Source organism: Chelonia mydas, chromosome 4 (genome assembly GCF_015237465.2).
Source record: "Chelonia mydas isolate rCheMyd1 chromosome 4, rCheMyd1.pri.v2, whole genome shotgun sequence".
Taxonomy (NCBI): Eukaryota; Metazoa; Chordata; order Testudines; family Cheloniidae; genus Chelonia; species Chelonia mydas.
In genome coordinates this window covers 124,895,023-124,914,381 of record NC_057852.1, presented here as the reverse complement: position 1 = coordinate 124,914,381, position 19,359 = coordinate 124,895,023, and the positions used below count along the sequence as shown (strand labels likewise).

General features: G+C 43.8%; 1 long non-coding RNA gene across 10 annotated transcripts in view; it reads right to left on the bottom strand.

Annotated features, from left to right (window-relative positions):
* The window catches only part of LOC119566146, a 161,672-nt gene that overhangs the window by 91,943 nt on the left and 50,370 nt on the right, over positions 1 to 19,359 (bottom strand). For 7 of the 10 annotated variants that reach the window (XR_006290232.1, XR_006290227.1, XR_006290225.1 and 4 more), the window contains 3 exons: positions 18,725 to 18,874; positions 2,287 to 7,692; positions 891 to 1,084 (listed from right to left, as the gene is read on the bottom strand). This is a non-coding gene — a long non-coding RNA (uncharacterized LOC119566146). The remainder of the gene's footprint in view (positions 1 to 890; positions 1,085 to 2,286; positions 7,693 to 18,724; positions 18,875 to 19,359) is intronic. The other 3 variants (XR_006290230.1, XR_006290228.1, XR_006290226.1) reach the window with 3 other exon arrangements.

Sequence of the window (19,359 nt, the reverse complement as noted above, 5' to 3'; positions counted from 1 at the left end):
TACGAAATCACCCTTTAAATTTGCCTTTTAGAATGTCTATTATCACAACGTAGTTCAATGAAGCACTAAGATTTTTCCATCGCCCGAGGATGCAACTGGCACAGCACTTTCCTTGATGATCAACCTTGTTAGCTCCGAGGACCTATTATTTTGGCACCCTCATTGGATGGCGAGAAGAAAGGCAAAGGGAGTTCTTGGAAGTAAAGACCCTGCCGCTGTTCAGGTTTGAATAAAGAGGGTCACAGCTCCCCAAGGCTCCTCTCCCTCTCTTTTCCCTTTCTTAGGCCACATAAATAGAAGAGTAACATCACCCAGAAAGCTGTCTAAATCAAGCAGCAATCAAAACACCAAAGCTTCTGCAACACATGCAGAGACAGACACATTAGTAAATGTACGCTGCTCTATGTACCCTTCTTTAATCCTACTCAACAAGCTATTTCCTTGTCTTCACCAGGCCTGTATCCTCTATTGCATAATACCTGAAACAATAATTTTCCTTTGGAATGAGAAGCTGGGGGATGGTTTTTTATCCACACAATAGATCCGCAATGGGAAAATACTTAGAGGCACCAATGAGGGGATGCTTTGGGTTCCATTGGGCCAAGTTCTGAGCTGGTGTAAGGTGATCCAACTCCACTAAAGTCAATGGAGCTTCACTTGCTTATATGAGCTCTGAATTTGGCCCAGTATTCTTAGGGCCTGATTCTGATAGGTTCTACTTGATTTGCAAAAGAGTTTCCCCTCAAGTGGTCACATGGAAATCAGCCATGAGTAGGGGGATCTGAGTCTGGCCCTTCATCTGCAAACAGTCCTAGATTTGTGATGGGAATTCTAAATTCCACCTTCTCATCCTCACTTTCCAAAGCCTTCACAGCTCTGCCTCTCCCTACCTATCTGTGCTTGTTTCTTTTCACATCTCTTGCTCCCCAATTCCACCAACGCTGACAGTCTTGACAAGTCACCAGCCAAGCCCACACCAGTCTTCACACATTCTCCCACGTTGCATGGAACATCTCCAAGGGCCAAACTGATCCAAAATGGCAACTGCCCACTTAGCCTCCATGTCCCGTCTCTTCTTTTATGCCTACAAGAAAGGAAAGGTTGAAGGGCAACGCCAGGCATAGCTGAGGTGTTCGATTCATTGTTTAAAAATGTACAAAATGTGTATAATTTATTAAAATGTTACATAGTTTATTGTGTTCCATTGTCCCCAGTTCCATAGGCTGCATGTGTTAGTAGATTGTAAATTTTTCAGAGCAAGCAACTTCTCGTGAGTTCAGACAGCACATAGAACATTGGGGCTGTAGCTCACAAAAGCTTATGCTCAAATAAATGTGTTAGTCTCTAAGGTGCCACAAGTACTCCTTTTCTTTCTGCGAATACAAACTAACACGGCTGCTACTCTGAAATTTGTATTACAGGAGCTCCTAGAGACTCCAGCCAAGATTAGGAGCCTCTTATGCTAGGTTCTGTACTTATATATAGTAACGGGCAATCTCTGACCCAATAGCATGCAATCAAAATAGACAAAAGGTGGGAGAAATGATCATCTCCATTTTACAACTGAGACATAGACAGATTGAGTGAGTTGCCCAATGTCACACAGGAGCCCTGTGGTATATCTAGGAATCAAACCCATATCCCCTCATTTCCAGGCCAATCCCTTAACCACAGGGATTTCCCCGTGCTTCACCTGGAGCAAAGGAAGTCAATAGAAAGCACATTTGTTGCATTGGTGAGCCCCATTTGCAAATTCATTAGTGTCTGTGATTTGCAACCACAAAAAGCCAGAGCCCGGAGTCCTGGGTGATAGTCTGACCATATCCCAGGCCCAGCCATTTTTTCCATTATATTTTTTAACCCAAATATTGTCCAGAAGATTGTTCCCTTCAGTTTGCCCCAAGTAAAGGGCAGTCGGTCACTGCAATGTCCCAGAAGCAGAGCAGGAATTCTAATCCTGCTCACCCTTTGTTCTGGGAAGCAGTACGTTGCTTCACACTATGTCATGGAGCGGCATACTCCCCCTGTGCACCCAGTCAACTGCGACGGCCAGAAAAGGGAGAGGGTTGAAGTCAAGGCTCCTCCCGCTCCCTGCTCCTCTCAGACCCATCCCCACCCACTTGCTCTCAATGAAAAGAGGCAAGTGAGCATCAACAGCTTTCTTCTCGCCTGCTGAAGTCATAACTGAGCAGGGCAGTAAAGGAGGCCTTACTCCCCCGCATAGGCAAGTAAGAACGAGGACGTCCTGACCCCTAACATTTAGCACACCGTGGGGAGCAAAAGTACCTGCTTTTCTCGTCTCCGTCCACAACAGCAACTTGTTGCATTGTCAACCTACTTCAAAAGAAAACGTTGGACCTCATCTTCAAGATTATTTCACATCAAGCGGCTGCTCCCAAACCACAGAAAGGCAGTCTCTTTTTTATGTTAGGTCTTTAAATCCTTTTCCTCTGCAGCACACAAGAACAAAAGTATCTCAGATTCACCGTTGGGAAGACCAGAACTCATGTGATGTTAGCAAAATAAAACTTGTAAAAATGGGTTTACTGCACACACACACACACACAATTTTTCAGCATGGAAAGTCAGTGACAGCAACCCCAGGGCAGAAACAATTTCTGTGCCAATAAGTTATGTGGGTTTTACCCACCTTTTTGAGTCTGTTCTGCTAATGCCTAAGGACTCCGATTCTGCAACTTTCACTCAGATTGAACAGCATTTTCCTGAGCAAGCAGTGCCATTTACCACTCTGGGAAAATTCACATGAGTAAGTGCTACTCAGCATGAATGAGACTTGCAGGGATCAGATCCTTTAAAAAGTATGTAGTTCCCATGGTAGCAATGTGCAGGGTCTAGGTAATTCATGGTGCTTGTGTTCCATCAGCATTATAGACACACACACACCTAATGATACTCACTGAAATTTATACAGAGCCTTTCTTGCTATAGATCCCAAAGCATTCAGAAAACTTTGCAAACTGATTGCAAATTATATGTACAGGATTCACTTCATCCTCTGCTGAAGTACAGCTGCCATTCACTGGCGTGGAAGAGGGCAACCTTTAAATAGCACATAGCAACACTACCCAACAGTTGAGAATAGAGAGTAAATGATACCTTAGCCAATGGACACCAGAAGAGGAGCTTTTGATAGAATGTAATTATCCTATTTTTATTTAGCAAGGCCATCATAGGATAATATCCTCTAATTTTATTAAAAGACTCCAAGGACGTAAAGTGACCATGAGTGGTCAGGATCTCGCTTTTAGGTCTCATCGAACAGCACCTCACGCAGCGCAGCGGCCCCTAACACCATGCGGGCGAATTGTTTAATGATGCTAAGGGAAGAATGCTGCCCATTGACTTACCAGTACCACTTCCTGCAACGTTCTGAGTTTTCACCAATGTGTCATGAGTTTAGGGAAATGCCTCACTGCTGCTGAAACCTTGAGGTGTTGGGGGAAAAGATCCGCAAAGAAAATTGTTCTCCTCTTTATATATGTCTCTGAGAACCACACAATGGATGCTGATAGTCTGCTTTCCCTATGCAATACTTGGACCCTAGATGCAGTACTGCCAACTCCCAAAGTTCACAAATCACGAGTCAGGCCCCACAAGTCATGGGATTCACCCAGAAATTGAGAGGGTTTTTTTAAAGATCAAATTGTGGGGTTTGGTTTGCCTCTTGATTTTTGACTTCTGCTGCCCGCCCCTGAGCCCAGTGTATGAGAGACAGTAAGTGCTGCCCACCCTCCCAGATTTACAGAGCAAGGTGATTTGGGCCCCTGGCTACAAGTGTTTTCGCTGGCTATCCAAGAGTGCAGAGCTTCCAGCTTCTCCCCAAACTTCTGATTGAATCAAATCTGTGTCCTCCCACCCCTCCGCATCTATCACTCGCCCAACCCAGTGATGAATTATGCAGCTATCCCAGCCCCTAGCTCTGTTGCTCCTGCAGCTCCAGGGGTTATGTATCCCCTTCTCTTGTCCAGGGCCTGGTGTTGCAGGGATGAGGATGGGGTTGGGAAGGGGAAGGGGAGAGGAGGAGACAGCAGACTTATCCATTGCGCACAGAAAGGGAGGGGAGAGGAGAAAGCAGAGAAGCTGAGACTGCTGGGATCTTTCAATTCTCTCTTCCCCCCTCCAGTGAAAGTGGTTATCCACTGCTCCTTCTCCCTCTTTCCTGCTCAAAAACTACTCTCAGCTGCTGAGAGAAGGCGGGAGAGCTGGGCCGGTCCTGACTGGCTGCTCTTCCCCAGGAGGCAGGCACGTGGGGCTGCCGCACTTCATTTCATCCGGAGGCTAGTCTCCAGCCCTGACCCAAAATCGCAACCCTACTAGCGTGGAAACTGAGAGTGTTGGCAAGGCTGTGAACGCTGCTTTTAACCTGGGATCTCCAAGCTCTGTATACACATAAATGCATTAGGTATTACCATTACGCCAATCACGACCAAAGCTCGATAGAGAGATTGATGACATAATGTCAAAACACATGTGACTCCACCGACCTCTAGATTTGGTTCACCAGGCCACAAAGTCCTTTGCACTGATATCACCCGACTCAAATCAATGTGCAAAATATTTTTCTTCTAATCTATAATTGTTGCCCTACAATTTTCAAGCAGTTATTGATCTGGGGTGCTTCGGAGCTGAGCAGGCGGTCTCTCAGAATCAGTCCCCGTTGAGATGTCAGAAACCGGGTACTCATTAACTAAGGAAATGAAAATCAACAGTTACTTTCACAACTTCAGGCCACTGTGTATTAATCCATTTCACAGAGGGGCAGACAGGTCGGAGGAGACGGAGTGATTTCCCAGGTGTGACACAGGAAGTCTGTGGCAGAGTTGGGCACAGAATCCAGGAGTCTCACCGCCCCCTACTCTAATGAGTAGATACTACTTCCTAGACGAAAACCTGGTTTTTATAACACTCTCTCACACCTATACGTGTGGGTGTGGGTGTGGGTGACAGACAGGGTAAATTATAAAATTACAAATGTATTTTCATAATGACATATGTGTCTCTGATCTAACTTTCTTAAACTCTTCTTTTTTCTATTTTACAGAGGCCTAGCTTTTTTTTTCAACCTTAACTGTTTGAATTAGTGTAAACTCAGAAACATTCCCTGAAGTTAGCCTCCTGCCACATGCAATTAGATTGGGTATTGAGATCAGCTGGATTGATTGATTGGTTCAGCCTGTGGCTGATAAAAGCCCTCTTTGCTTGCCCCGTTGCCCTATGCGACCTTGGTTGAACTAGCATGGCCCCAGTGGCTACCATATCAGGTTGTGTGAATGCAGTCTAAATTCAGTAAGCACGCCTAATGAATGCTCCTTGTGTTTATTTGACTCACAGGAGATGCATGTTGACCTAAGTAGTAAATCTCCTCACTACATAGGAATTATGCAGGCTGGTTCTTTACCAAATGGATAAAGCCCAAGATACCTCATACTCCAGGGGAAACATGTCTTGGTATCAAATTAAAGCAACGACAGCTCTGAAACAAAAGCAAACTTCCTTCTGGAAGAGTCAAGCGCTACTGTTACCTCTGCAGCTTTTAAAAGTACCTTCAGGTTATTGATAGAACTGATTAGTTTAAAATAGCTTGCCCATTCCTTTTCCTGCTTCCGCTCATGCTCAAATGCTAAACAGATGACCGCTGTTGCTGCTGTTTCCCTCCCTGACAAACCACAGCCACAAGCAGCTTTCCTTAGGATATTTTTCTATTAGCTTTTTAGTGGTAAAACAAAGCAGCCTACTTGCTAACTGCCTTCCGGGTCCTACTGAATTCCCAGTTTTACAGGGGCTTGATTAGAAATACATTTTATTTGTTTAATCCTGTGGCCGTGGGACGTTCCTTGACATCTGAATACCACAGGGATTGGTGCAACATAAACGAGCAGATCCACAGATTAGATACAAACTCCTAAGACTTCAATGAAAGTTTTGCCAACGTTTAAACTACAGACCTGGGTACCCTTTTATCACATAGATGAGTTGTACATTCAAATGATTGCTTTAATATGCTGGCATGTATAGCAATAGTAAGGCTGAAGCTAGATTCCCACTTTAAGCCTCATTTTTAAACAGCCACACGTGAAGGCCCCAGTTCTCCAACAACTTGCATTTTGCTTACCTTCATGAGCCTGAATAGTGTCATTGCCATCAGTGGGACTACTCAGGTGCATAAAATAAAGCAAGGGCTTAAGTCTTTGCAGAATCAAGGACTAATTCCTCCAAAATTACAGAGCTCTTCTTCACGTCTGGGAAAGGTACTCAGAGCTAAATATAAGATGGAACAGATTGTTTAGCATAAGTAGTTAACATATATTTCAAGGGACCATTCAAGGTGAAGTAGCCTATTTCCCCAACCGGAGAAGAGCTTGAAAGCTTCTCTCTCTTACCAACAGAAGTTGGACCAACAAAAGATATTATCTCATCTACCTTCTCTCTTATATATTCTGGGACAAACATGGCTACAACACTGCATTTAATAGAAACTGACTTCCTCTTCACTTTCTGGGCTTTGCTGCAGTAACTGCTGAGTGGAGCTGGAGGTAGCAGGCCAGGAGTAGAGTGTAGCTAACTGGGGGGAGGGAGGCAAATGAGAGAGGGGTACTGGGAGGGCATGGGAATAATGAAGGGAGGCATGGACAGAGATATTCGGGAGATCAGAGTGGGGCATGGATAGGATCACGGGCCAGAGAGACAGATAGGGGCATGGAAAGGGGTTCAAAGTATTAGGGAGCTCAGAGAGATGCAGGGTTCATGAAGGTATAGGGAGAAGCCAGGAGGTGCAAAGGACGGGAGGAGGAGGAACTCAAGTGTTCATTTGCAGACTTTGCAACATTTGGTGTTTATTAATTTGTAGAATTTTTGTTTAGAAAGTGTAATATTTGGGTGGGATGCAAATTGGATTCCATTGTAAAACCTACTTTCAGCCTTTAACTCTTCTTAAACTAAGGTTTCTTTTTAAGACTATTAACATTTGATGCATATGTGCGCTTTTAGCCACACACATACTGCAAAGCTTTTTCTACAACAAAGAATCAAATGCACAGAATGTTATCAGAGTCAGACCGACTTTTGGGGAATAAAAGCACCCCAAAATGGATGGGCATTAGAATAGAAACAAAAGGAGAAATTGTACACTGACCCTGAACTTATTTTAGGGGGGGAGGGAGAGAGAGGGAAAAATGAAAAGAATAAATCCCTCATTTTTCCTGCATAAAAACCTGTGTTGTTTTCTGTAGGCAAAGAGGTCTTAGATCTTTGTCTTTCCCACTGATAGTGAGGCATTCGGCTTTAACAAAACCATAGGAATATGTTTTCCCAGGGTATCCCAGACCTTTTACTATTCAACAGCAGAAAAAAATGAATTAATATTGTTCTGGTAAACCGCTGGTTTCACAAACAGAGAGGACTTAAGGATTTTCTTCTTTTAAAAATGTTTTACTTTGCATGTCTTAACTGTATCAATCCCAGCCCCAAGTCCTGGAAAATAATCGCTGCGGGCGTTCCATGTGTTTTTGAAATATACAGACACACCAACTGAAAAACCTCAGTATGAAATTATTTCACTGAGTGAGATAAATCGAGAGAGACTCTTGTATGATCCTTTCTGGCTAGTCGCTGGGACATGCTGTAATGTGTGCGTTCTCTCTATTATACATGCCCTTGGTTTCTCAGGCTGCTCTGAAAGACAAAAAGAAAGTTGGTAATCATACACTGACAGATGGCTCGTTGGTGACTTACTCTTTATTTATAGGGAGGCAACTGCAATTCATCAGCATTTTTTTTTTTTTAGCTACATCATGGTGAACCTCCAAGTCCAAATCTATTTCTAAGAAATATTGTGCAGTAAAGATCTATTAATAGTGAGCCGTGGGATAGCTGGAAACTTATTTTTTCATCAAGCATACTCCACAGTGTGATACACTTTCCTCCAATTTCTTTTCACTCTTACATGGCATATCTTCCTAGAATTTGTCCTCATGGATTTTATATTATAATGTTACATAGGCACTGCTCTACTTCATGCTTTTTCTAATTCCTCCCTCTTTCAGTGGGTTATTTTAACTCCACTTGTTTAATGTAATTTACGTTACAAGTTATCAGCAAGTGACAATTTTCTTTACTATAAATGTAAATATTGCTTTATTTGTTTACACTGGGGCAAATTCTCCTTAGTTATGATTGCATAACCCTACTCAAGCATGTGTTTAAAGGTAAAGTCATATGTAATCATACTGAATGGAACTGAACATCAAACAGGATTGCATACAGGCTTAAAGTCAAGCATGTGCTTAAGGCTCAGATTTTTAAAGGCATGTGGGCATTGCTGCGCTCAGCATCACAACACCTAACTGATTTAGGAGTCCAAATCTCATTTTCAAAAGGGATCTAGGCACTTAGGAGTCTAAATCCCTTTGGAAAATGAGATTAAGGCTCCTAAATCAGTTAGGCATTGCGACGCTGGGTGCAGCAATGCCTAAATACCTTTAAAAAGCTGGGCCTAATTGCTCTACTGGACAGAGGCTTGTATTTCAGCTGCAAGAGAGGTCCTCTACAACAAAAAGAAAAGGAGTACTAGTGGCACCTTAGAGACTAACCAATTTATAACAAAGTAAGTGTGTGCCACAGTCAAGCTTATTCTTAGTGCTCCAGTTCCTTTCACCCCGTCGTATTTATCTGGAGCTCGGGAACAGTAATTTCTCCCAGATTCCCTAATAACATGAAAGGCTGTTATTCACAGTGATGGAAATTCTTTGTTTCTCCTTCATGAGACAGCATTTTACCAAGCTAAGAGCCTTAAAGTGGGTGGCCTAAAACAGAACTGAGGAGCACTAAATCTAAGGACATAGAGTGCGAGCCCTATTCTTCTTTCAGAAACATGGGGGGATGCATCCATTGACGTTTTTCCTTTAGCACTTGTTCTGCATATCTATCACTAATTTCCTTTTCCTTCTCTCTTTTCTTTGCCAGCACAAGAAGCCCCGAGGTTCTACAGTTACTAGAGTTGGTTGGAGGGGGGAAAGAGGGCAATTTTCATGGGTTTTTTTAAAAAAAGTTCTACTTTTTTTTTTAAAGTTTTCAAAATTTGAAACATTTTTGACCATCTCTCCAGTTGATCAAAAATGGGGAATTTTTTCAAACATTTAAAATTTCATACCTAACCCCGCTCTTATAGTTACTAAGTTTTAATGCTCTTTAATCTCTCTCTCTCACACACACACGCGCGCACACACACACACACAAATCTGGATCCAAACTCCCCCAAAGTTTTGAGCAGTTTGGGCCTGGGGTTTTGGTTTGGTCCTGCCATGAGGAAAAAAAAATCCCACAGCAGGAGCTAAGAAGGTCAGTGCATTCAGATCAAAGCTTATCTGAAATTTGAGAGGAAGTGTAAATCTGGGGGCTTGGTTCAGGCCCATCTCCAGCTCACCCAATATTAAGTGCAGTATGTGAATGTCACTTGTAAACTGATGCGTCTTTCACCAGATTAGCATTACCACAATATCTGTCTTGGAGATCAAGTTACACAGGGGAAAGCTGGAGGAAGAACATCCTCTTCTTACAGATGTTTTGGATGTATTGTATTGTTGTCCTTCTCTCCAGGAGGATTATATTGACTTCCTCAGATGCACACTAGATTTTAGCAAAGAGGATCACTGCTGTCAACAACTGCCTTGCAAAAAGGCCTCCTTCTGACAGCTGAGTCAACGTAGTAGACAAGTTAGTTAGTTCTTGTGAAAGACACTGGATTGACACCAGTGGAAACAAAAGCCCCTCTATTTATTACATTATCATCCAGAGAATGAGCACTGCACAAGGAGAGGCAGAACAAGCTCCCCCACCCAGTCCCATCAAGGTGCTCCAGTAATGCTATTCCAAGCCTTGGCCACCTATGAGGGTGCATGTGAGGTGGACACTGTCAGGGTTCCTTCTCCACTCTGAACTCTGCGGTACTGATGTGGGGACCCGCATGAAAGACCCCATAAGCTTATTCTTACCAGCTTAGGTTAAAACTTTCCCAAAGCACAGATTCCTTTCTTGCCTTGGGATCGCTGCCACCGCCAAGTGATTTAACAAACAATCAGGGAAAGGGCCACTTGGAGTCCTATTCCCCCAAAATATTTCCCCAAGCCTACACCCCCTTTCCTGGGGAAGGCTTGAGCATATATCCTCACCAATTGGTTACAAAGGGACTACAGACTCAAACCCCTAGGTCTTAGAACAATGGAAAAATTAGTCAGGTTCTTAAAAGAAGGATTTTTTTAAAGAGAAAAAGGTAAAAGAATCACCTCTGTAAACTTAGGCTGGTAGTTAACCTTACAGAGTAGCAGAAAATTCAAAGAGCACAGAGGAACCCCCTCTAGCCTTAGTTTCAAAGTTACAACAAAACAGGGATAAACCTCCCTCTAGCAAAGGGAAAATTCACAAGCTGAGAAAACAAAGGTAAACTAATATGCCTTGCCTGGCTGTTACTTACAAGTTTGAAATATGAGGGACTTGTTTTAGAAAGATTTGGAGAACATGGATTGATGTCCGGTCCCTCTTAGTCCCAAGAGCGAATGGCCACAGAAACAAAGAACCCAAAACAAAACCTCTCCCCACCCACCAGATTTGAAAGTATCTTTTGTCCCCATTGGTTCCTTTGGTCAGGTGCCAACCAGGTTACTTGAGCTTCTTAACCCCTTACAGGTAAGGAGGAATTTAGGCTACCCCTATGGTTATGACAGACACTTATTAGGAACCGGTCTCAGACCACCTACTCATGTCACAGTGGCCCCTGGATAGCCATTAGATGGTAAGAATGTGTAGCTATAGTCAGAAGCATGACTCTGTAAAGATGGCACCTTCTTATTCAACCTAAGGGGCCAGAACTTCACCTACCACCATTGGCATTGGTGCTACCAATTTACTCCAGTTGAGGAGCTGGCCCAATGCATCTGTCCAGTGTGTGGCTTCAAGTCATATCTGTGTCAAACAAGTTATTATTGCTGATAGCACTGTTAAGCGAGAGGGGGGCACTCTTAGCAGTGCAAAGAGACAGCGGATAGGATTGGATTCTGCCTAACGCTTGGTCAGCAAAGTTATTAATGACGTTATAGGCTGAGATTGTCAAAGACGCTTAAAGGATTTGGACATTTAATTCCCATTAAAATGAATGGAAATTGGGTGTCCAAATCTTTTCGGTGGCTTTGGAAATTTCAGCCCTGATGACAATTCTTTATTAGCGTATGATGGTGTGAGAGGCAGAGAGAACACAAGGCCCAGGCAGAAGCTCCAGTGTGGTGGTGAAAGAAGAAGCAGCACAAGAATCTGAGATCATAATTTTAACTAAGTCACTTTTCTGACTACGATAGTCTGAATTTTCATTTAGATTAAGGCCCCTTTACGCAGCTCTGGCCCTGTAAAGGAGCTTTCTTTACACTGCCAGAGTGGCGTAAATTGACTTTAATATAAATGAGGATCAGGCTGAATCACTCTAAAGCCAGCTGCTCCTTTAGCATAGTATCTGTCTCCATATTAATTGATAGGCAGTCTGTGCCCTGTGATTTATAATAAAAGGGAATGAGGGGCTCTGAACAAATCCAAAGAAGAGCTATTGATTTGCAAATAGTTTAAAAGAACATTCTGGGGTCACAGGATGACCCCTTTTCAGCTCTGACATTTTATATCAGGAAGAATCCTATTGAGTGGGGAGTTTTCACGCTAAACAGTGTTTTGTCTTGTTTCATAAATAAGTTGAATAGCTTAATTGACTGACACTCACCACACTTTCTCAGCTTCCTCAGACTCAGAAGTACACTGCTGTTTCCTGCCATAAATAATCTGAACTTTTAATCAGCTGCCAGGGACAAAAAGGAACTGAAAATTCTTCATACAAGTGCTGCAATCTGGCTGATAAGTAACTGTGGCTTGTTAAAAAATAGCAGGTATTTGATATAACCAGGTATTAATTTTCTTCCTGTGGTAGCAATAGCCATTTCAGATCAGGATGATCCCAAAACAACACATACCCAGGGGAGCTCACAGGGATGAAGAGACCAGTTTGGTCCAGCAGATGGTACTCAGATGGATGGTGTTAGAGATGCAGGGTGTGAAGCACGCAAGTAAAATGAATGTTCTGCTGAGCCATCTCACTAACTAACTAGGGAATGACACCACTATAAAAGAGAAGATTTGGGAGTATCACTTCAAGAAGGATTCTGATAAGATCTAATGTAAATTCAGGGTCACTCCATTGGCTTTGTTGGAATCGCTTACAGATGAGCACCAGGGGAGCTGAGCAAGGGTGCTGGAACAATTTGTACAGTGGGGCTGCTGAGAGCCATTGAACCAAACTGTAAACCCTGTAGATGATGGAAACCACTTCAAGCCAGGGAGTGCAGCACCCTTAGTTCCAGGACCTATGGAACTGAGATCAGAATTTAGCTTGTATTTGTAAGCAATATCTATGGCTAGAGAAAGTGAGCATGTGTGCACTGGCTACTGAACTTCTTTTTTAATCAGTGAGTAAGAGGAATGATTTTTCTGAGAGAAGAGCAGCTGAGAAACCTCTGTTAACCCCTCCAGTGCTACTCTCATGGCATGGCCAAGGTCATGCTTTATGTAGACAATGTCCATGGCAGCTGAAAAGTTAATGAGGTTAAGCACAACTTTCACTTATTCTTGTTCCAGTTTCTGCTTCCCGCTCACTCAGCAGGAAGAGGTTTGAAGAGACAGACAAACAGATCTCCCATTCATTTATAAATCGAAGCCACAGCTCAGCAGAGTGGTCTAGTGGTTAGAACAGGTGAATGTAAGTCAAAACACCTGGATTATCTTCTCAGCCTTCCACTGACTTGCTATGAGATCTTTTATATATCTATAGTAGAATATGGTTGTTTTCCTTCCACAGCAAGAGAAAGCAGTTAAATTTGGTTTTTGGCTTTGATTCAGTCTCCCTCAAAAGAAATCTCTCCAAAGATGACCCCCATATGCATACTCATCTGTAATTAATAAACATTTGGAAGGACACTTTCCCATTCACTATATAACATTATAGATGATCCCTTATTCCCGAGACATTTGCAAGCCTTGTCTTGTCAGAATTGAATTTACTACAGCTGATTACCCTGAGAATGCACTGACCTTCTTAGCTCCTGCTGTGGGATTTTTTTTTCCTCATGGCAGATAATATGGGGAGCAGAAATTGGGGACTCGGTGGTGGGATTATGTGATGCTAATGAGACAAAGCTTATTGTTGATGTTAGCAGTTATTACAAAAAAAAGTACATTATTCGGGACCGACAGACATCAGTTCATTATGCCAGGAAAGAAAGAATACATTTTGACAGCAGTAGCATCTATTTAAAATCTGGATCACATCTGGGGTCTCTCTGATGTAGAGCATATCTGATCAATCAGCATTATGTCTGTTCAGTTCCCAGACAAGTTAGAAGAAATTCATTATACTTTTGAAGTCTGCTCCTCTTACATCTGTTGCAAAATGAATAAGATTTTGTCACTGGATCTATTTTACTAGTGAAAAAAAGTATGATAATTAAAATAACTAGCTGGCTTCATATCTGAAGATATGAATAACTCTGAAATACTGGACATTTGCATACTGCTCTCACGTTATATGCCTCAGCCATTAATTGTTTTCTAGTTGATAAAATACTAAAGCTCCAATCCAGCAAACACCCTAAGCCTGCTTAAAGTCAATGGCAACACATTGCTTAACATTTAATGTGTGCATAAATGCTTGTAGGACTGGGGCCTAAGTAATCTCCTGCAAGATCTGCTCCCAAGTTTATAGCTGAAGCTAAGTTTATAATTTGCCATCAAGATGTAGGAAGAGCTCTTGTAGTTTGAACAATAATGGTTCCAGTACCTTGGGTGCCAAGACAAGACAGCAAACATGCCCATACATTTGCAATGCTGTTTATTTTCAGCATCTCAACCCCCATTCGTACATCCATGTGGCCTGACTATGCCACCAATAATCAGCCTTACATAAAAATGACTAAAGGAAATTTAGACTGCAGACCACGAATTGTTTCCTAATATGGTGAAAGCCACCACAACCTATGGTAAGTTCTTCCAAAGGTTACCCTCACTGTTAAAAATTTGCACCTTATTTCTAGTTCGAAGTTGTCTAGCTTCCACTTCCAGCCATTGGACCTCAGCAGTAGAGCTGGGCGGAGAACGGAAATCCTCTGTGAAACCGAATTACAACTTTTCAAAATCTGGTTTCATTCTGATTCAGAATGAAAACCAAACATTTCAAGGGTGGTTGTGGAATCCCCATCATTGTAGGTTTTTTAAGAACAGGTTAGACAAACACACATTGGGGTTGATAATTAAATTAATAGGCAGCAGGTTTAAAACAAACCTAAGCAAGTACTTCTTCACACAATGCACAGTCAGCCTGTGGAACTCATGGACAGGGAATGTTGGGAAAGTCAAAAGTATAGCTGGGTTCAAAAGAGAAGTAGATAAGTTCATGGCTATTAGCCAAGATGATCAGGGATGCAACCTCATGCTCTGGGTGAATCTAAGCCTCTGACTGTCCGAAGCTGGGAATGGAGAACAGGGGATGGATCACTCGATAATCGCCCTGTTCTGTTCATTCCCTCTGAGACACCTGGCATTGGCCACTGTCAGAAGACAGGGTACTTGGCTAGATGGATCCTTGATCTGAACCAGTATGGCTATTCTTGTGTTCTTACAGCCCTACATTTCTATGATTCTATAAAGAAGAGATTTAAGTAGGCAATATGGGAGGAAAAGAACCAAGAGAAGTCCCCAGAAACAGATAAGTACTTTATAGGAATCGGGGAGTGGGGTATAGGCATTGCAGTGGGAACAGGAGAACAAGTTCAGGGACATCCCTAGATCAGTCTTTACCATAACTGCCTCTGGCTTCCCAGGCTTCCTCCTGGCTCAGGACCCATTGGCTCCAGGCCTCTCAGGCTTCTCTTAGCCTTTAGCCCAGGAGAGGAAATACCCAGCTACCTCTCATCTGGGTCTCTACCCTGGCTCTCCTCACTGCCCTGTGCTCCTTCCTTTATGAAGACCCAGCTCCGTCCAATCTGGGAGTGATCACCATTTCTGGCTAATAGCCACCCTCCACCGGTGCCACCCAGTGGCCTAATTGGGCTCAAGCTCCTGTTAACCCGTGGTTGACCATTATGGGGTTCATACGACCCATCGCGCTCCCTCACAAGGGTATCAGATGGTGCCCTGGGGAGAGTGCAATCAGTAATTATGAGCTGTATTGAATTCCCTCACCCTGTGCTCTCATCACACACATTAGAGGTTGCAAATCAGACTAGTGTGAAAGAGCTGAGTTCAGTGGGGTAAAACCCCTTCCCCCAAGCTCAGGAGGATAACACATGGAGGCTTCTCACTGGGACTAGTTGCTGCATTGAATCTGGACCACAGGGTTCACCCTCTGGCAACCGTCCAATGTGTACCTACAGGTTGCGTGTAAGGGGGGGAAGAGGGCATAACTCTGATGCAGGATAGACAGCAGTGCCCAGTCACTCAGTGCAAGCAGCAGGGGAGCAGTCACACTGTGCACTACAAAGGACTTAGTCTTGTGTTGGTCACAACAGTGAGGCAGAAGCTTGTGTTTCCAATGGCACCTTGGCTTCAAGTACTCAGGTGGAAAGGAATGAAGGGGGAGAATCCCAGAGACATTTCACCCATGAGAGGGAAATCCATGTGCAATTTCATAAACATCTCCATGCTCCGTCATCCCCCTGGGTTTGTGCCCAGCAACTTTGTGGGAAGGGAACATAGATCTCCTTGATCTTGGAGACCATCCTGGCTTAAACCCCACCTCTGGGAAGGCTGAGGTGGGAAATGCTGAAGCTCTTCAGAATGTCACGCATGGGGGCGCTGCCGATTTATCCCATTGCTGAATGTAGTTGCATGGAATAGAAAATGCACTGTCTGAAACATTGCCAGCTCCATGGGTTCGAACACCAGGCATCAGATCCCCTCCCAATCATGTGTCTGGTGTAGAAATCAACAGATTACAAATCTGTACAAATCAGATTGTTGTTCTTCTACCTTTCAGCTTTTCAGGAGACCAATCAGGGAATTACAGGTTTCTGCCTACACCACGGCTGGGCAGGTGGTGAATTCCCAGGCAGGTTCTCTGCCGGCTGAGTTCCCAGATGGCTGGACATGAAAAGTTTCGAAGTCCCAGCAAGCACATTGGAAATCCATGTTGACCTACTGGTCCCCTGTCTTACCCTGCACAGGCAGATTATGAGGGGAAGTGGAGGAAGGGCTCCCCATGTGACTAGGGACCATTATATTTTCAGGGTGATCTGGCGCAGGTGGAAGCCGGGGCCAGAATCTGCTAGTAATGGAGGGATGGTATGCAAAAGGCAAGACTACTCTGGTTATCCAGAGGTCATTACACCTCCAGGGCACCATGGAGCATATGAAGAACTGGTGTCCACTGGTCCCAGGCAGATGGTGTGTGAAAGGCAGCACCACTCTGGGCATCTTGTGGCCCTTAACCAATTTCAAAATCTTCAGGGGGGCTATTTGAAGTTCCACACTTATCTAATGGTCCCCTGGGCAGGCCTGGATAGATAGTTGGAATCTGGTAACACTTCAAAGTGCCCATTCATCTGCGGTACCCCATTTGCTGTCATTTGGGGGTTCCAGAGGCTGCAGGTATCTGAGAAAGTTCCCTAACCCCCCCCCCCCCAGAAAGAAGTAAAAGTCCTAATGTTTCCATAGAGGAACTGATTCTACAGATGTTTTCAGAGATTATTTGAATGAGGAATGTGGGAAGGGAGATAGGACCAAGCAGAGCGTAGAAAAGGGGCCCAGGAGGGGGAACGACTATAGACTGGGGTAAAAGGGGAGACACAGATTGGATGAGCCTCGAGGGGGGGGAACTGGGACTTACTGGGCAAGGAGCCTGGGACTAGGATAAGAAGTCTGAGAAGTGGAGATTATGGCTGAGTAGGTGAGACATAGCCATGCTAAGACATGCCCTGGCTAGCATATTACCCCTCTGTCCAACCATCGTCTCAATATCTCACCAAAGAGGGGCATGTGCGATCTTTGCCAAAAGCTAAGAACTATCTGATTGCAATAGCTATTGCAAGAGATAAATTTAGAGTTACATAATGTGGGATATTGTGTTCCAAACCAGATTGGAAGTGAAATTGGTCACCTGAAGTGGGGGAGTTTCAGAGCCAACTCAATGAACACTGAGAACAATCGAAATCCATGGACCCAGCCTAAGCCCCATGTTTACTGTCTGGACCAGTTGTAGGCTTGAGTGCTTACAAAGACAAAAGAGCCCCAAGAGAAGTCTCTGAGCAGGGCACTTCTCTCCACCCCAGAGGCTAAGAGACAATAGTTTATAACTGTATGAAAGAAGAACAGGTACAAGACATTATCCATTACGGTGGAGACATTCTGCCAACGGGAGTGTCCCATGAAAGGTGGATCCCAGCTTTCTGGGCTGGACAAGCGCTGTAAGGACTGACCGTTGGTTGAGAAATACCTTCTTAGACACAAAAGTAACTTGTTAATAAGTATAGGTTGTAGATTGCATTGTATGTTTTCCTTTTGCCTGCAACCTTATGTTTCCAAACCCTTATACTTGCTTTCATTTGAATCTCTGCCTTAAGCTCTGTTAAATAAACATCAGTTTTGTTTTGCTACAGACACTTCTAAGTGAGTTGTGCTAAGGAGAGTGCTGAACTGAGGAGAAACTGGTGCAGTGGGGTGCACTGTTTCCATGGGGGCAGTGGACCAGTGTACACTGGGGTTGTCCAGAAGATAATGGATTGGGCACGTGCATGTAACAAAGTGGGGTGTGTAAATTGCTAGCCTGCAGAGGGAAAAGCAGGATTTGTGGCGCCCGGAGCAGAGCGCTTGTGTTGCCAGCAACTGATAGTTAGGGAGGGTTCCCTGGTGGCACAGGCAAGTCTCCCTCCTGCTATGAGCAGGTGGTAGCGGTTCATGCCGGACACTTCGGTAAACCCCAAAAAGTGTCACAAGAGGCAAGGAGAAGAAGACTGAGGCAAGGAGCCCAGGGTGGGAAAGAGAAAAGGACGGGGACAGCTTGGAAGGGATAGCGCTAAAGATGTCAAGCTTGGAAGGAAGGGTCTCTGACCACAGGAGAACACTTCCCTCCGGAGTCCGGAATGGAACCCAAGATTCCGGAGTCTCTCCATTGCTCAGCTTTCCGCAAATAGCTGTGCGACCAGCTGAGCAGGATTGGAACAGTGGTCAGTAAATAAGACTTTGGGCCTCACACTGAACAACGAGGACAAAATAAAATATTGCATTTCTGCTCATTCAGTGAGGGGCATGGAATGAGGAAAAAGTAGTATGCAAATGTGATTAAAGACTATCGTAATGCATACACACCAGGGGAACAGACAGCCTTAAGTCTGTTCAAGGTTGCACAGACAGCCTTAAGTCTGGTTTTCCTAACTTTTGAGAGATCGAAATCAAAAGCATCCACTAATTTTGGGTGCCCAATTTGAGACACCTACGGAAGGATTTTTCAAAGTACTTAGCATTGTCTAGCACATTATAAGATCAAAGCACAGCTCCCATTGATTTCAGTTGCAGCTGTGAGCATTCAGCACTTCTGCAAATCAAATCCCAGGGTTTAAAGTCAGGCTCCCAGAAAATGGGAAACACAAATTAGTGACCACCTATGAAAAGTTTGGTTTAAGTGACTTACCCAGCACCACATAGGAACTTTGTGGCAGAGGCAGGATTAGAATCCAATTCTCCAGGGTATCATTCAACAGCCTTGACCATGAGACCATCCTTTCTCTTCCTGAAATCCCCCTGTATACCTTCCTTCATCTTCAACAAATGAGGCAGGGGTCTTGTGGAAAAAAATGATATGTGATCGTCTAATTAAAGACTGTATCATAATGCATACACACAAGGGGTGGGTGGGTTAAAGTTGCACAGACAGCCTTAATTCTGGCATTTCCTAACTGCTGAGTGCTTCACCTTAATGTTCTTTTAATATAGTTTTTGTGTCTATTCTTATATACATTCTTTTACAGTCTCACCACCGTAGCATCTGGGCATATTCTGGTAGCGTTTTAAATAATGTAATTAACATCTGTCACGTGTGATTCATTTTCTTTCTCTCATTTTCTCCCTAAGGGAGAAGTGTGTGTGCAGTGTAGTGTTTTGTTTTTGTAGTATTTGGGGTTTGGGGGTGGGGAGCTGGATATTTTAAATGTATACATTGTGTTCAGATGAGTCCAACAGAGTTCAGCTGGGAGTGGTAGGATAAAAGTGAGTAAAAGAATATGGTCCTTAGCATGCTGGGGAAAAGTGACAAATGGTGATATCTGT